Here is a 17,711-nt window from a genome sequence, read left to right as displayed (position 1 = left end):
AACTACTTAACTAAGAAGACCATGATTATGTTAGGATCATAGAATTGTGGAGTTGGAAGGGACCCCAGGGGTCATTTAGCCAAACACCCTGCAATACAGGAATCACAGCTATCAGAACCCAAGCCAACCAGTCCTGTGCATCATCATCATCATCATCCAAGTCATCTGCAAGATCCTAGAGCCGTTTGCAGCATAGTCAGACAAAATACAACACCACAGAACAATAGCCTCCAAAGGCTCCTAAACAAACACATGACAATCATTAGCAGATTCTGTATAGCAGCAGACAAAAATAAGAGCTACCAGAAAGCATCATAAGGAGGTTTCAGATCAACAGAGAAGCCACAGGGAGAGGAAGGTGAAGCCTGAAGTCCTCTCCTGGATGTCCTTAAGGTCCACAAATGACAACACTTTGGAGGTCCCCAGTCAGAAGGTGGTTAGATTGGTCTCAACTAGGGCCAGGGCCTTTTCAGTACTGGCCCTGACTTGGTGAAACACTCTGTCACAAGAGACTAGGGCCCTGCGGGACTTGACATCTTTCTGCAGGGCCTGCAAGACAGAGCTGTTCCTCCTAGCCTTTGGTTTGGACTCAGTCTGACCCCCATGTTTCCCTCCCCTTATGGTCTTTATTTATCGGCTACTTTTAAAATGAGGCTGCATTTTAAATTGCATTTTAACCTGTATTTTAAATTGTCCCCCCCCCCATTATGTCTTTACTGGTGTAAGCCACTCTGAGCCCAGCTCTGGCCGGGAATGGCGAGGTATAAATAAAATTTATTATTATTATTACCCGAAAATAAACCCAGTTGAACTCAGCAGACCATAGCTGCGAAACTTGTGGCCCTCCAACCTCCATCAGTGACAACCACCACAGCCAAAGGGCAGGGATGTTGGGAACTGCAGTCTAACAACATCTGTCCACAGGTCCCTGCACAATGGGGTTTGCTCAGAAATGGCTGGTGAAGTTGGGCAGAGCTGCTGCACCAGCTTCCCAGAGGGTGGGCCACTGGAACAGGGGGAGACTTTGGCCTTTCAAATTTCAGTGGCACCCTGTGCAAGGCCAAAATGGGTGTGCCCCACCTCTCACCTTCCATTATGCACGTGCACCACATCACAGTTGCAGCCACCCCCTTGGCTCAGTGCCCAGTGTGGGGACACTGGTTGCGCTGCCCTAAATCCACATCTGACTGGGGTTTACCAGGATGGAGAGGAGCAAGGTGGCAGGGAGAGCTAGGCATGGTGCAAACACATTGGCAGGAGCACCAGATTCATTCTGCCAGTGCGTTTGCACCATGCCAACATCCCCACAGCCTTCCCCTCCCGGTTAGCAACAGTGACTCTCTGCTGGAAATCTAGCATAGCAGCTATGCTCAACATGTATGCCAGGGGTGGCCCATCCTGTTTTGCCGCCTGAGGCAAAATGGAAAGGTGCCATCCCCCCGCCGCTGCCCCCCTCCGGCCTTCCTTACCAGGGTTGTGTGGCAATGGCTTCTGGAGAGATATCAAGATCTTACAGAGCTCTCGCAAGATATCACAGCGCTCTCGCAAGATCTCCCTGGAAGCTGCCACTACAGCTTCTCCTCGCTGTGGTACATATGGATAAGCACTACTGGTGGAGAATCTGTGTAAGTTTAAAGGGTTATTAGCTTGAGCCAAATGGTCATGTGAAAAAAGGCCCTGGGTGTAGCTGATTAAGCCCATAGTTTCAAATGAATCAAAACAACCTGACAGATGTAATTTGGGCTGCCTTGAACTCAGTGGGAGATTTGCCACATACTTAAAAGCACAGCAAAAATCTGTGGGAAATTCTTTGACTTCGGTAGCTTGATATGCGAGTTTAGCCAAAGACTGTAGACTTTGCAGCAATGTGACGATTAAGAGATCCCTGCTGCTTGCGGTTGCTTTACAGTTAAGCATCCTGTAGGACTTATAGTAATCTCTGTATCTCACTCACTCTTTCTCTCATAGCTGCCAACCTTTCCTTTTTTTGCGGGAAATTCCCTTATTCCAGCGCCATTTCCCGCTGCTTGCCGGATTGTTAGATATCCCATAGACTGTCCCTGGGACAGGTGAGGTTGCTGATCCCTTATTTTCGAGGCTGCTGATCCCTTATTTTCAAATCTGAAAGTTGACAGCCATGCCCTCCCTCTCCACTCACCTCCAACCCGGCACGTAGAATTCATTTACTGTATACAAAATACATGTTGAAAGCATCATGCCTGGATAGCTCAGCTGGTAAGAGTGTGGCACTGATAATGCCAAGGCTGCAGGTTCAATCCCCTTCCAACTCTAAATGAAATTATGCGATTCATTTTTCTGCATTTAATTTCATTCCAACCAAATGGAAGGTGTTCACAAGGACATAGGAACTGGCTTGTGGGGAGTAGGCAAGATGAGGTGCCTACCTCAGGCAGCAGGTGCTGGGGTTGTGTGGTAGGCCTTCACTGGAGACAAACCCCCAGCCTTTTCCCCCTCTGTAATTATCTACACTGACTGGCAGTGGCTCTCCAAGATTTCAGACCATTACTTTGGAGATGCTGAGGTTTGAACACGGGTCTTGTGGTGTAGTGGTTAAGAACAGTAGTCTAGTAATCTGATGAACCGGGTTCACTTCCCTGTTCCTCCACATGCAGCTGCTGGGTGACCTTGGGCTAACATGGGCTAGACACACTTCTCTGAAGTCTCTCAGCCAGTGGCGTAGCGTGGGTTGTCAGCACCCGGGGCAAGGCAAGTAATTTTCGCCCCCTAACCCGTGGATTTGCACCCCCTAACCGTGGATTTGCGCCCCCTAACCCTAACCCCCAGATGTTGCACCCAGTGCAGCCGGGCCCCCCTGCACCCCCCACGCTACGCCACTGCTCTCAGCCTCACTCACCTCACAGAGTGTTTGTTGTGGGAAAGGAAGGGAAAAGGAGATTGTTGGCCACTTTGAGACTCCTTAGGGTAGTGATAAAGTGGGATATCAAATCCAAACTCCTCTTCTACTACTAGCTACCTTCATGGGCTGAGGTGGCCACTCTCTCACCTATACCTGGAGGTGCTGGGGACTGAGTCAGAGACCTTCCACATGCAAAAGCTCTGTCACTTGCCGCAATGCAATCCATCAGCACACAAGCTAAATTGATATCCCCAAGCACTTTCCGGATCTGTCCCACTATTAAGACTGAAATCTCGAGTTGCTTTGCCCAGAATCCTGAACACAGCTGAAGCCAACGGGTTTCCAGCAATGTAGCCTTGGGCAGGACTGCAGTCATAGCGAAACACGGACATTTGATACAGGACTTTTGCTATCTGATGCCCAGGATCTGATAGTTAAAAATCGAGACCCGATTGTGGCAGCCACTGTTGCTGCTGCGGCTGCTGCTTGGCACCGTTCCAGTCACCAATCTACTCGTTACAAATTTGATAAGCCTGCAAAAGGAAAGACTTGGTGGCTGGAACAATTCCAAATAGCCAGGAAATCCCACTTGAGGTCAAAGACAGCCACAACTGGAGAATTCCTCACTCACTCATCTAGCCAATACAGGCTGTAACCCCCCAAACAAACTGGAAACCTAAGGACTCTTGTTCTGGTTCAGGTTCAAATAATGACTGTCAAACAATGGCTCAGGTTTTGCTCCGTTCCAGTTCAAGGGGGAAATAATAATAATAATTACTAAAGGCTTGGGGTTTTTTTTGCTTTTTTCGGTTCTAATTTCATATTGAGGAGCTTTCAGAAGTGATCTCAAAATGACTGCAAGCTGGCCAGGGTTGGGGGGACAAGTGGCAAAGCCCTGGAGCAGATACAGGAGATTGGCACTTGCTAGAAAAGGAATATCAGGTTGACACCTGTTACTCTCAACCCACTTAGACAATGAACTGGAATGAACCACAGTCCACAAATGCCTCTCCTATAGTACTGGATTCCCTGCATTGCCCGGGCTTTGACTAGATGAATACATGAAGGACTAAATGATTCTATGTAAATGAGTAAAGTTTCAAGACCAGGAGCAGCCTAAATATGTCACATGATTTAAACCACTGAGTCTCTTGGGCTTGCTGATTGGAAGGTCGGCAATTCGAATCCGCGTGATGGGCTGAGCTCCTGTTGCTCTGTCCCAACTGCTGCCAACCTAGCAGTCCGAAAGCACACCAGTGCAAGTAGATAAATAGGTACCACTGCAGTAGGAAGGTAAACGGCGTTTCTGTGCACTCTGGTTTCCGCCACGGTGTTCCATTGCGCCAGAAGTGGTTTAGTCATGCTGGCCACATGACTCGGAAAGCTGTCTGTGGACAAACGCCGGCTCCCTCAGCCTGAAAGCGAGATGAACACCGCAACCCCGTAGTCTCCTTTGACTGGATTTAACCATCCAGGGGTCCTTTACCGATTATCTTTATTCTTCTACCACCTCTGCCTAAAGTTCTCCCTCACATGACTTGACCCATTCTCCTCTCAGACCGCCTCTTTTCCAGGAACAGCCCCCTCAGATTCAAGACATGATTTTCTGTTGTGCCAGGAACCAGTCAGATGAACCAGAGATCTGCTGCATCCTTCAGCTTCCGAAAAGCTGTAGAAGGAGTTTCAGAGGGTGATCATCTCTACATTCACACTTACTGTATTTACATTCCAACCGTACGCAGGCACCTGTAAATTATAACATTAGCCGATTGCTACATTAGCCGATTGGCACCCCCCATTTCTGGGAAGCTGGCTGAGACTTAATTTTGGCAGCAGCAGAAGCAAATCCATCTTTGAAGTACAAATGATTCCCAGCGTTCATTCATTATGAACATAAAATAGCTGTCAGCATTCTTTCCCCTTCCAGTTTTAAGAGCCAATGGAAGGGGAAACTGAACAGTTATGTTACATCTGTACGGCTTTACTGCTCTGCAGCCCAGTTGCCTTAGTCTCCTGCTCATTTATCATTTCCAGATTTTTTACATGTCATTGATCTTCGCTGCAGGGATCAGACAGAGCCGACGTCAGGTCTCTGTTTTAAGTGCAAATTAAAGAACAGGAGAGAGCCCAGCTTTCAATAATGAAAAAAGAAATAATAATAAAAAAATCAGGCCATTATAAACATGAAACCAGCTGTACATTCTCAGAGACCCCAATATGGGGTCTCCGAGTAGCATTGAATTAAAAGGCGTGGGGCCCTATTCTGAACTGTCAGTTTGCCTACGCCATTGCTCCAAGTCTTACACCTTCTAGCTAAAGGCATGCTTCGTTAAGGGACGCGGGTGGCGCTGTGGTCTAAACCACGGAGCCTAGGGTTTGCCAATCAGAAGGTTGGCGGTTCAAATCCCCGCAATGAGGTGAGCTCCCGTTGCTCGGTCCGTGCTCCTGCCAACCTAGCAGTTCGAAAGCATGTCAAAGTGTGAGTAGATAAATAGGTACCACTCCAGTGGGAAGGTAAACGGCGTTTCCGTACGCTGCTCTGGTTCGCCAGAAGCAGCTTAGTCATGCTGCCCACATGACCTGGAAGCTGTACGCAGGCTCCCTTGGCCAGTAAAGCGAGATGAGTGCCGCAACCCCAGAGTCGGCCACGATTGGACCTAACGGTCAGGAGTCCCTTTACCTTTACCTATGCTTCGTTAAAATGAAGGTCTCTCCCTGCTTCCAAAGAGTGCAGATAGTCAAAATAAGGGTTCTAACCAATCTGGATTAGTGATAGGGAGTATAAAACTGGAACCCAAGGATGCCAACTTGGAATAAAATATGAGGGGCCCAGGTAAGTTCTGGCCCGCATAATCAAGTCAGTAGACATGGCACAAACGCACCATTTGAATGGCAGTTCTGATCAACTTTAGGTGTGCGTGCCCCCCCCCCTCCAATATTTTATTGAGGGTGCCAAAGGGACCTTGGCCCCTAAGAGTTGGCTCCAAGTTGGCATCCCAGTGGTAATGACTCCAGGTGACTTAAGGAAAATAGTGAGCAATACAGTGGTACCTCGGGTTACATACGCTTCAGGTTACAGACTCCGCTAACCCAGAAATGGTACCTCAGGTTAAGAACTTTGCTTCAGGATGAGAAAAGAAATTGTGCTCCGGTGACGCGGCGTCAGCAGGAGGCCCCATTAGCTAAAGCGGTGCTTCAGTTAAGAACAGTTTCAGGTTAAGAACAGACCTCTGGAACGAATTAAGTTCTTAACCCGAGGTACCACTGTATGTTTGTGGCAGAAGAGAAGCCACAAGCTTGTTCTGCAGTGTTGGTTCCCACACCACTTTATAAAGGGGGTGTTTTAATTGTGAAACAGACAAGCCCCCCCTCCCACCTTGCTAGTTGGGCGGGGTGGGAATACTACCACACAAGGGACATCTTTGGGGGGGAATGAAAAGGTCAAGGAGCAATGCCCACACAAATACAGAGTGGAGTCCCTAAGGTGGTTGGATGGAGTCTTGTGCGCTTCCTTCTGGCAAATCCAGCAGCCTAGCCGGTGCCAAACGTATTGCTTTCCTTTCCTTTGGACCACATCAGTGTGGCTGGGGGGGGGGTGTCTTTGTCATCAATCCCCACTCAGGCATGAAGCCCACTGGGTGACATTGAGCCAGTCACAGTCTCTCAGCCTGATCTACCTTGTTGCAAGGATAAAGTGGGAGGTGTAGCAGAAGCACGTTTCGAGCTCATGGGAGGAAAAGAGATATAAGCAGGAGAAATGAATAAATGCCAAGGTGAGTTGGCACTAGAAAGCAGGATCGCCAACCAGGACTGACTGCACACCTCTGCACCTGGTGGGACAATACAGTCATACCTCGGGTTACAGATGCTTCAGGTTGCGTTTTTTCACGTTACAAACCCGCCAAAACCTGGAAGTATGGGAATGGGTTACTTCTGGGTTTCGGCGGTTGCGCATGCACAGAAACACCGAATTGCAACCAGCGTATGTGTGCAGACACACCGCTGTGGGTTGCCAACGTGCATCCCGCACGGATCACATTCACAACCCGAGCATCCACTGTAATGTCATCCTGTTTCAGGCTGCATTGTATTTTGATTTCTGGAGAAGGAAGGAAGGAAGGAAGGAAGGAAGGAAGGAAGGAAGGAAGGAAGGAAGGATGGTGCAAATATAATTTGAAGGATGCCAATGAGGAAAGTATGGGGATGCCAACATTTTGGGAAGGAATGTTGACTTCTTAGTAATAAATGAGGGGGAGGGATGGATACTATACTGAGAAAAAGGAAGGCTTTTGTGAGACTGGAAGTACCCAGTGACTCACATAACTAAGCATGTGAATATCCTCCATTGAACAATATTGTGCTGGAAGTGAAAGTGTTGGGTGTTTGGTAAGCGAGAATAATCCTTTGCATTCATATTGTACAATCCTATGCATGCACATAAACTGCACTTTATCCAATGCTGTTTACTCCCATGTAAGTGTGCATAGGATTGCATGTGCTTGGGTTCAAAGCGCATCCTATTTATTATCCCTGCAATTGCTAACAGGCTCAATAAGGGAGGGCAAGTGCTATTGTTGCCATATTGCTGGGGTGAGTGGTGGCCAAAAAGAGCAAAGAATGAGCCCTGGTGGATCAGACCCAAACCCCGTCTTGTCCAGCATCCTGCTCTTACAATAGCCAAGTATGCACACACACAGCAAGTCCACAAGCAGGACACAAAAGTGTCCACTCACCCAACTTGTGATTTCCGGCAATTCACATTCAGCGGTTTACTGCCTCGTGCACTTAAAACTAACGCAAAGCCATCAGGACTAGTAAAGATAAAGGTAAAGGTAAAGGGACCCCTGACCATTAGGTCCAGTCGTGACCGACTCTGGGGTTGCGGCACTCATCTCGCTTTATTGGCTGAGGAAGCCGGCGTACAGCTTCCGGGTCATGTGGCCAGCATGACTAAGCTGCTTCTGGTGAACCAGAGCAGTGCACGGAAACGCCGTTTACCTTCCCGCTGGAGTGGTACCTATTTATCTACTTGCACTTTGACGTGCTTTTGAACTGCTAGGTTGGCAGGAGCAGGGACCGAGCAATGGGAGCTCACCCCGTCGCAGCGATTCAAACCGCCGACCTTCTGATCGGCAAGTCCTAGGTTCTGTGGTTTAACCCACAGCGTCACTAGTAGCCATTGACTAATCCTTAATAAAACCAGGCAAGAGGTGAGGATTTGCCTTAAGGCTACCTAGATAGCCTGTCCTGTGACCAAAGCGAGGTTTTATCTGGCAATCTTTCAAACCATTCTCCATGCTAGATCATGCAGTAGCTATTTTGCACATTCCTGTCACGGAGTGATGTGTGCAGGTACACGAGCCCCTCTATGAAAAGACATGCTAGGAAATAGTCTCTGCAATACTGGACCGGCTAAAGGTAAACCCAACTCCCTATATAATTAGCAAAAGAAAAACCCACCTCTGGCAACTAGTTATGTAGAGGTGGCTAAATGTAAATGCAGAATCGCAAACTGTGTGAATGGCTGGAACGTTAACAAATATCAATACAATTTTGCCCCCTGAACTACAGGAGAGACCTGCAACACATTGCATTATGCGCCTGCTCAGGATTCTAGCTACTCTGTTTACATTCCTTCCCCCAACAAGTTTTCTGTTCAATGCCTCTCAAGTTAGCCAGCATTCTGTACCCACTGAGCACTGAGAACATTTGTGTACAGACAGTATACAGTGTGTTATGTACTGAGTTGAATAGGATCCAAAATGCAGCAGTCTGATTGGTCCTAGAACAATAGGACCCAGAATGCAGCACTCTGATTGGTCCACAGGAGCCACCCAATCCAGCTCCAGGTGGAAGTGAATTTGCGACCTGATTGGCCTACAGGAGAATCCCGGAATTAGCCAATCACGTGGGGCCCATTGTGTAAATAATGTATATAAAGCAGACATTCTGGGGAACTTCCATTCCTCCTCACCACTATGAGCTGAATAAAGAGCATGAAATCCACTCTTGACTCCAAGTATATTTCACAGTGGTACCTCGGGTTACAGACGCTTCAGGTTAGAGACTCTGCTAACCCAGAAATAATACTCCGGGTTAAGAACTTTGCTTCAGGATGAGAACAGAAATCGTGTGGCGGTGCAGCAGCAGCGGGAGGCCCCATTAGCTAAAGTGGCACCTCAGGTTAAGAACAGTTTCAGGTTAAGAATGGACCTCCAGAACAAATTAAGTTCTTAACCAGAGGTACCAATGTACCTTCAAAGCACCTTCAAGGCGCATTCTTTCCCTCAAAGAATTCTGGGCACTGTAGTTTGTTCAGGTTTGTGAGGAGTGTAACTGTGAGGGGTAAACGACAGTGCCCAGAATTCTTGGAGGCAAAGAAATTGTTTCAAATATGCTTTAGAAGGTATAGCGTGCATATACTCTTAGTCCTCATCATTGAGCTGTTTTTGGAGTTTCCCCTTTCTATAGATTTATCATACTTCTGCAAACCTTGGGGTTTCCTCAAGCCTGCTGATATGTTCATGCCACACAGGACAAATGCAACTAAGGATGAAGGCATCACTGGTTTCTCCTGCTGTAAAAATATGCTGGAGAACATGACTCTGGTTCTAAAGGTAAAGATAAAAGGACCCCTGACCATTAGGTCCAGTCGTGACCGACTCTGGGTTTGCAGCGTTCATCTCGCTTTATTGGCCGAGGGAGCCGGCGTACAGCTTCCAGGTCATGTGGCCAGCACGACTAAGCCGCTTCTGGAGAACCAGAGCAGCGCATGGAAACACTGTTTACCTTCCCGCCTGAGCGGTACCTATTTATCTACTTGCACTTTGAGGTGCTTTCGAACTGCAGGTTTGCAGGAGCAGGGACTGAGCAACAGGAGCTCACCCCGTCGCAGGGATTTGAACTGCCGACCTTCTGATCAGCAAGTCCTAGGCTCTGTGGTTTAACCCACAGCGCCACCCGCGTCCCTTGTTCTTCTTATGTATGGGTTTATTTACCATCCCAGCATACAGGTCTTGATACAGCGCAAAGCAGGAGGAGCACTGCTGTCCTTGAATGAATCAGCAGCAATTATATTTTGAACCATCAGAAGCTAAACTAGCCTCAACTTTCAGCTCTCTAATCACTTAATTGCAGCAGAGCGAGCCTCAACTATTTCAGTGGAACAGACTTCCCAGGGATAGCTTGTGCCTGTGCAGATTTCCTCAGAAGCAAGTCCCACTGAATTCAAGGAGGCTCATTCCTTTGCATGCCTGTGTTGGACTGCAGCCTCCGCTGGCTTGCAAATTGATGCATCTCATTTCAGTGGGTTGGAAGAGAACTGAAAAGGCCAAGTCTCAAGTTTCAAAGCTGCCTCATTGTCCTGTTCCCTGTGCAGACTGCTGGGTGGTGGTAGGTTTTATATTCTGCTCCTGCTGATAGCTATTACTTAAAGATGTGTGGAAACTAGAAACCACTGGGGATAATATATGTGGCTTCAGTTACACACAATTTCAAAGAGCATTCAGTGGCGAGCCAATGAGGTCCAGTCGGCCTTCAAGGCTAGAGACTAATCTACTTATGGATTTGTTGTGGCCTTGAGAAAGTTATTTCTCTCTAATACCCTGATCCTAAGCATCTTTGCTCAGCATTATCCCATTGATTTGAATGAAGCTTACTTCCAGTATGTGTGCTCGGGTCCCTGGTTTCTTCAAAGGATCCGAGCACATGTGCTGGATGTAACCACCAAGGACTTTTGATACAGCCAATTATTTGTTTCCATTGTTCTGTGCTACCAACCGCAATGCCTTTGCTTTGTTGGTCAATCTGGGGCAAGAGGAAGGAGTGCAATTAACAGTCATACCTCATGTTATGTTTGCTTCAGGTTGAGCGTTTTCAGGTTGCATCCCGCGGTGTCCCAAAGTACCGGAAAGCGTAACTTCCGGGTTTCACCACTCGCGCATGCGCAGACATGCAAAATGGCATCATGCGCATGCGCAAAGCGGTAAATCGTGACCCGCACAGACGTGGGTTGCATTCTGCTCATGTTGCGAACGGGCCTCCGGAACGGATCCCGTTCGCAACCAGAGGTACCACTGTATTGTGTGCATGGAAGGAGGGTGTGGCGATCACACAGGGTCCCCGGACGCGTCACCGTCTATTGATCCCTGTGCCACCACTTTATTTCTCGCTGCCACCACCCAGGCCCTACCTGGGACAATACTGAGTCCAGTCAGGGTTAAATTGAAACAAACTTTTGTTATTTATTGCAGTTTAACAAGCGTGTGGTTTCATAAACCGTATCGGTCAGTTACATTCATGGGGTGCCTATCCAGTCCTAGAACTTCCGCTACCTGCTCTCACTCGCTAAACCACCTCTCAGATATTTACTTGTCTTCCTAGCCCCTAACTGTTCCTGACTCAGCCTATTTCGCTACACTAATTCAACCTACCCACAAACTCTATCCCAATTCACTCCCACTCCAACCAACCACCCAACTCCCAAAGAACTTCTCCCTTTGCCCCTCCCAGAACTGGTTTTATACTCCCACTGAGTGCACCCCCCTGGATCCTGACTGGGCAACCTGTTTAACTATTTCATCTCCAGCACTCTCATATGTTAATGTCACAGAGGGTCCCTTCCCATCACCTCAAACCCCAAGTTCTGTTTATACAAACAAAGCCCACAAATCTAGGATGGGGCATCTGTGACCTTCCAGGTGTTGAACACCCATCGTTGGGGGCAGACCCCTGGGGGCCAAGGCAGTTTTGGCCCCAACCCCAATGTATTTTTTGAGGGGGGCAGGGCCAGGCCTCTTCAATTTCCAGAGGGCGCTTGGCTCCACCCCCCGGCTCCTTGAGACTTATGTCAGGCCCCTCAATCATCTAGAAAAGCTGGCACCTTTGACTCCCATCATCCCTGACCACTGGCCATGCTGGCTAATAATACTGAGAGAGCTAGAATCCAACAACATATGAAGGGCCACCAATTCCCCACATCTGTTTTAAATGGTTAAAATCTAAAATAATCCTTTTATTTGGGAGTGAGGTCACTCTTCCCTGCCCCCGGTTATTTTCCTTTTGTACATTTAACACGTTTACTAAAACGGTTAAGACAATTCTTATACTCCCGTAGACGAACATAACTGCCTTCCAACCCAGGTAAAACGTTATTAGCTCCAGCCTGCATCTATGGAAATAGGTTTTGTACCTGGGTGACTCCTTTTCATCTCAATGTTTCCTTTGATTTTATTGCACACAACCTTGTGTATTGTATAGTGGTACCTTGGTTTGCAACCGTTTTGGATTACAACCATGTCAAACCCGGAAGTGCGTGTTCCCCTTTTTTTATTACAACCCATTTATTTATTTTTTGAATTACAACCCCCCCCCCTTTTTTGAAGCCCCATTGGCGAAAGCGCGCCTTGGGTTACAACCTGTTTTGGTTTACAACCGGACCCCCAGAACGGATTATGGTTGTAAACCAAGGTACCACTGTACTAGGAAAAGTGAGCACATGCACTCATATTGAAGTCTAAGGAAATAAATGCAGTTTGTAAGGCAGAGGCTAGAGGAAGGCAAGCCTAAGCATGTTTACAGAGCTCCGTGGGACTCGCTCCCTAGTATGAAGTCACCATCTGAAGCACACAATCACCTGCTTTAAATCTCCCTCCCAACCCCCAAAATCAATGGGATAAAAAAAAAATGCTTAACCTTCAAGCCCCATGTTTCTAAAGCAGTTATATGGTATAATAACCCATCAGCTCTCAGAGGCTGTGGCAGGAGAGGAGGACAAGCATGACGGGAAGATTCAAGGGCAATCAAAGAAACAGTTAAACATTTCAGTGCAGTATAATATCAAAATAAGTTTTTAAATTGCAGAATATGGCTATTTATCATTTCAAAATAAGAGCAAGAACATCAAGGGATATTGAGGAAAGTATCATCCTTATGGTTGCTATGTTTCAAAAAGTAAAAACCAGGACACCCCTTCCTTCTTTAGGAAGGAAACACAACACACAAAAACCTGCGCTCTTTTGTAAATTCCCCCGTCAAATTAAAAAAACAACAACCAGACGTCAATTCCGCCTATGAAATCCCAGATGTATGGCAGCCCTAATCATCCTATAATACTTAACGTACATATGTAAGAGACTCATTTATAGTTATAATTTGGGAATGTATCCTTACGCAGATGCTGATTTAATACCTTTATACTTGATTTTATACTTTGTGGATGTTCTATTTTGTAAATTAAGTGCTTCTAGAAGTCCCCGTCCCCCCACCCCAACATATTTTTTTTTGTTTTCCAATCCATTTCCACATCTGCCGTGGCTCAAATTTTTATTCCGAAATAATAATAAAGGGGGGAGGGAGTTTGAGCTCCGTGGGAGAACAGAAGATCCCAGATTCCATCCCCTGACTCTCTAGGCAGGGCTGGGAAGTCGAAAGGCGCTTCCTATGCCAAGAACCCCCTTGAAACGTCTCCTTTTTCTCTTCCCTCTCAGAGACGCCAGCTGTAGAAAAAGTCCCCACTTCCCTCGTGCTTGTCTCACGGATCGGCCGGGGGAACCCCTTCCAGATCGCCGGAGCCAATCAGGAGAGGGTGCGGCGCCGCGTCATAAAGGAGGAGGCGGACCCTCCCACACAGTGACCTCATCGTCGGCATTCCCTGCATCTCGGGTCTTGCCTGCTGCCACGTGGGTTCCCAGCCTGCAATAAAAGTCTGCCTGGCTTTTTTACAGAGCGACCTCGCTCTTCTTCTTTTTTGCTCGCTCTGCAAAAAGGGAAGGCGGGGATTAGGAAGCGGCCGGGGCTCCAGACGCCTCTCCCCGGCATTGCAAGGGGGCGCGGGGCTGCAGGCAGGCCGGGGCTTGTTTTCATGCGCTGGAGGGGCGAATGCTGCACACGTGTGGGCCGCCTCTCTGGACTCTGGCTCATAACCACGGCCTCTTCTCCCCGCCTCCCCATAATTGAACCGCTCCAGCTGCGCCCTGTCGAAGCCTTTTGCAACCAGACACTTTTGCACTGGGTCTTTTGCAAAAGGACCCTGCTTTTAAACTCGCTGCGCCTTCCCACGAGGGAAGAAAGGCTGCTGAATCCGGAGCAATAAAAAGGGAAAAAAGCAGTGGGAACGAAACAATGAGGTGGCTTCCATCCAGGGCATGGAGGGAGAGAGAGATAGGCATCTTGGAGCCCGGCAGGCGGTTGCCAAGCCGGGGCCAGCGCAGCCTCCTCTCAAGCCTGGCTCCCTTTGTCCTGCCCCACGGATGGGGGGGGGGGGAAGGATCGGCCCCTGCCTGCACGCGCGCGGCTCCGGAGCCGATGCCACGTCCTTCCATTTCCCTCGCCTGCCGGCGCGCCCCATCCTCCAAGGCAGAGGATCTCAACCCTGCCCGCCCGGAAAAAACCAAAGCAAAACCCTCGCCCCGATCCACGGCCACACACCGCACTTAGGTAGCAAAGCATTGAGCCTTGCAAGGCCTGGAGGCGAGCTCCTCTCCTGTAAAACGGCGCCCAGCTGCGGCAGCGATCCTACGCATAGACAACCTGGGAGTAAGGGACTTTGAAGCCAGCGAGGCTTAAGGCCTGAGTAAAGAGGCACTCTCAGATCTTGAGGGTGGGGTGGTGGAGTCAGGGTGTCCACGTGTTAATATAGGGTGGGTACCTATCTCTGCTTCCCCTCCCCCCGAAGCATTTCGAAGCGCCTTCCAAAAAGGGATCGCCAACCAGACACACCCCTCTCCAAACACCGAGCAGACAGATGTTTCTTCCAGGGAGGGGGAGACCGGCTCTCCAGATGTTGCTGGACTCCCAACTCCCAGCAGCTCTGGCCATGGTCGCTGGCGGGGGGGGGGTGTCAATAGCCAGATGTTCCTCACTACCACCGCAGCATCTGGCTATTCAGATTGCATATGAACACGGCCCCTTCGTTTCACAGCCCTTGCCTTGACAGATCTGTAGCTCCCATCAATTCGTCTTTCAGAAAAAGAAAAACGAAAGATGCCACGAGCGCACCCCAGCCACCCTCCCATCTTGTGGCAGCGCGTTCCATAGGCGGAAGCGTTGCGGAGCAGCTCCTTTCTCGCGCCAGTCAAATTTATTGGCCGGTTCTGGCTCGGTTTGTAGGTTGTTGATACATCCTCTCTCCCCCCCGCCTTCCTTAAAAAATAATAAATAAATCACTGGGAATCTGACACCTACACCCCTCCCCCTCTCGCCTTCTGCCCCTTCCCAGGTTCCTTCTCCACTCTCTTCCACCCGTTTGAAACCGGGAAGGGAGGGGAGGGCGTGGCAAAGTCACGTTTCATGTTTTTACAAGTGTCTAAATAGCTACAGTGTATGCAGTCCAAAAAGAGAGAGAAGGGGAAAGCAGACCCGCCTTCCGGAATAGACTCGCTCCTTTGATATTTTGGAACCAGATCAATGTCTCCAAATCTCCCAAGAACCTTTTATAGCTTACATAGGTGTGTTCATACGTGTGATTATATATATTTCTTGCAAGCCGAGAGGAGAAAAATACTATTCCTTTACTTAGGCGTACAAGACACGCCCCCCAACAGTTACTTGCGAGTAGGCTTACTGATTTCCCTCCATCGAATTTATGGATGTTCCCACAATTATCACGGAAATGAGAGAAGAGACCAAACCCTAGGAGGACCTAGATGCATTTACTCCTGCACAAGCACCTTCCAATGGGGTTTACTCGCGAGTAAGTGCTCTTCTGCCACAAAACCCTGGCGCTCGATCCTCGATCTTTAATGCATTTGCAGAACTCGGAGGAGTCGGGGTTGGTAAACGATTTATAGACCAGGATAAAGAAAACGGGCAAGATCCGGCCAAAGGTGAACACCTCCCAGTACCATTTTCCCCCAGTAGAAGAGAAGCGCGCGCCCCCCCCAAAAAAACCTAACCATGCTTAGGCCCACACGGGCTTTACTCCCAAGTAAGTACGCGCAGGATTGCAGCCTTAAAACGCGGTTGACCTTGGCAGGATCGTGTCCTGAGCCCTGAAGACGCGCCCAAGGTAGCCTAGGTGTTAAATTTAGCTTCCCCAAAACAGGATGCAGTAAAGAGATGCACAGCACTATCTGAAAGAAGCTTCAGGTGATCAACGGCAATTAAATTAGGCTGTTCCTCGGGGCAGAGACCTGCGTTCCCATCGGTTTAAAAGGCAAAGAGTTGCCTCGATGGCGCTCCACAAACACTAACATTTCTCTGTCCCCCTCCTCGGAAGCAATGTCCGCCTCTTATCTAAAAATAAATAAATCCCCCCACCCGATTTCTTGCAAGGAACCTAAACAGAAATAAAATTGCCATTTTTATATATATATTTTTTAAAAAAACCCTCACTCACCTTGCAGTTCTTCTCTGCTCATCCAAGATCTACAAAGAGGCCGTCGGCGCGGTGCGGAGACCTGGAAGCCCTCTCCCCCCAGATTGAGGTAATAGATCAACTCACGCTCTCGGGAGGGTGTTTGGAGGGGCTGGATCCCAACGGCCTGCAAACCATGGGGAAGAAAACAGGGAGCAGAAGGGGGATCTTTTCTCCCCCACCTGGATCCCAGTTCCCTTAAAAAATTCAAGTTTCTGGCCTTTTTCTCCAAATTTCCTTGCCCCTTCCTTATTTTTTTCCTCAAAGCTGGCTTCCAGAGAGATGGAGACGGTGGGCTTGTTCCTGGCGGTGGAGAGTCCAGGCGCCCGCCGCAGAAGTTGCTAAGAAAAGTTGAAGGCGGCGCAGCATCAACAGGCAAAAGAGGGAAGGGGGGAAAAAAAGTCTCACACTCTCTCTCTTTGGTCCGGGCTGAATGGAACTTCTATCTCAGGCTCGGCGGCGGCGGCGTAGCAGCAGCAAGCAGCCTCAGCAGTTGGAAGTAGCGGGTGGATAATATTTTCCAGACGTCTCTTGCCTCTCTCTCTCTCCCGTCTTCTTTTTCCTGCCTCCCCTTGGCTGCTGAGATTCTGCCTGCTCCAAGTTAAGGGGTCTCTCTCTCTTTCTCCTTTTTTTTTTTAAACCAGTGAAGGCTTGGAGGTTGTTTTAATAGGGTGGAAAGGGTGGGGGGGGGAGAGGAGGAGGAAGGAGGGAGAGAGGGAGGGAACTCCTGTAAGTTGGAGGGGGGGAGAGCGAGAGAGAAGAGAGAGAGAACTGCCCATTCAACAGGACCAGTTTAAACTCGAGTGAATTCAATTAAATTAATTGCAAACAGAAATTGCAAAAAGAGAGAGAGAGAGAGAAATACAATACACATGTGTTACTACCACCTGATTTCCTCTTCGTGTTAGAAGGGGTGGGGAGAGGGGAGTTGGGCTTTTGAAATCCCTCCATTCCGCCACTCATTTCACCTCCCGGAATCATATTGTATGTTTTGGGTAGTAAATGATTTCTGGTGCACATTGCATTTTTTAAAAAAATATATTTTTAAAAATCCAGGTTTCATATCCCCCCCCCTTCTCTTCTAAGGAAGCGGGATGGAGGGATTGCTTCTCTGATGATTTCTTAATTCATTGGAATTGCTTTACACAAGCTGGCTTTGCTTCCTTGATCCAGCCCAGCTTTGCGAGATAATAAGGGATATGGTTGGAAGGGACTCCAGGCGATTGGAAAGGAGAAATAAGGCCCATTCACGGTCCCTCGGCCAAGGAGCCTGGCTTTGGAGAGCAAGCCTGGAAGAAGGGGGAGGGGACGACAACACGAAACAGTCTTTGAAATCATCTTTGCATCCGAAGCTCTGGTCCCAATCCAGCCAGGAAGATCCATGTGCAAAACTGGGCTTTTCTGTGCAGGCAGCTGTTGGGAACATGAATGTGCATCTTGATATGCAAACACATGGCAGTGCCATCATGTTCATTCGAG

General features: G+C 48.6%; 1 protein-coding gene across 1 annotated transcript in view; it reads right to left on the bottom strand.

Moving 5' to 3' along the window:
* HAS2 (hyaluronan synthase 2) overlaps window positions 1-16,856 on the bottom strand; it is a 42,194-nt gene extending 25,338 nt beyond the window's left edge. Inside the window, exon 1 of the mRNA XM_083516787.1 lies at window positions 16,215-16,856. The gene's annotated coding sequence lies outside the window, so the exon portion shown is untranslated. The remainder of the gene's footprint in view (window positions 1-16,214) is intronic.
* Window positions 16,857-17,711: the final 855 nt, after the last annotated feature.

This window comes from Podarcis liolepis (genome assembly GCF_965112155.1).
Source record: "Podarcis liolepis genome assembly, chromosome: 8".
Lineage (NCBI taxonomy): Eukaryota > Metazoa > Chordata > Lepidosauria > Squamata > Lacertidae > Podarcis > Podarcis liolepis.
Note: the sequence above shows the minus strand (reverse complement) of the source record. Positions and strands in the feature narration are given on the sequence as shown.